Source organism: Pyrus communis, chromosome 14, assembly GCF_041283825.1.
Source record: "Pyrus communis isolate YQ-2024b chromosome 14, ASM4128382v1, whole genome shotgun sequence".
NCBI lineage: Eukaryota > Viridiplantae > Streptophyta > Magnoliopsida > Rosales > Rosaceae > Pyrus > Pyrus communis.
In genome coordinates this window covers 15,573,198-15,573,990 of record NC_142578.1, presented here as the reverse complement: position 1 = coordinate 15,573,990, position 793 = coordinate 15,573,198, and the positions used below count along the sequence as shown (strand labels likewise).

Below are 793 nucleotides of genomic sequence, written 5' to 3'. Positions count from 1 at the left end.
TTATGGCTTACCTAATGAAGACCCTTTAGCTCATATTAAAGAGTTTTACAATGTTGTGAGTGGTTTACCTTTGCAGGGAGTGAGTGAAGCGAACTTGAGGATGAGAGTGTTTCCTTACACCTTGAAAGACAAGGCCAAGAGTTGGTTGATGACTCTAACACCAGGTTCCCTCACTACATGGGATGCCGTGGCTAAGAAGTTCTTGGAGAAGTTCTTTTCCACTCAAAAGACAGCCACATTAAGGGGACAAATCTTCAACTTCAAACAAGATGATGGTGAACCTTTCAATGAGTGTTGGGAGCGTTTTAAAGGCCTCTTGATACAATGTCCACACCATGGGTTACCTTTTCATTTACAAATGCAAATTTTCTATGATGGACTAACCCAAAATTGTCAATCAACTGTGGATAATGCAGCAGGTGGAGCATTGAAGAAAAAGAATGCTCAAGAATCATATAACATTTATGAGATGTTGGGGTCTAATGCTCAACACAAAGATTTAAGGGGTAAGAAAGTTGGAGTTTATGAAACAAGTTCTAACCATGAGCTTTTGTTGCAGGTAGCTAACCTAGAAAGGAAGCTTGAATCCATGCTCAACATGGTGCCAAAAGCTAATGAAGTGTGTGCCATTTGCAACATACCAAGCCATCCTACTCACCAATGTCCATCTAGGGAGGCTTACCCCGAGTATGTTCAAGAACAAGTGAACCTCATGAATTCTTACAACCAAAGGCCAAGGAATGTTATGTATTCCAATACATATAACCCGAGTTGGAGAGATCATCCCAACTTT

The 793-nt window shown here is 40.6% G+C and overlaps 1 non-coding gene across 1 annotated transcript; it reads right to left on the bottom strand.

Annotated features, from left to right (window-relative positions):
* Window positions 1-231: 231 nt before the first annotated feature.
* Window positions 232-342, bottom strand: LOC148691291 (small nucleolar RNA R71). Its single transcript, XR_015956064.1, has one exon. It is a non-coding gene; the product is annotated as a small nucleolar RNA R71 (small nucleolar RNA).
* Window positions 343-793: the final 451 nt, after the last annotated feature.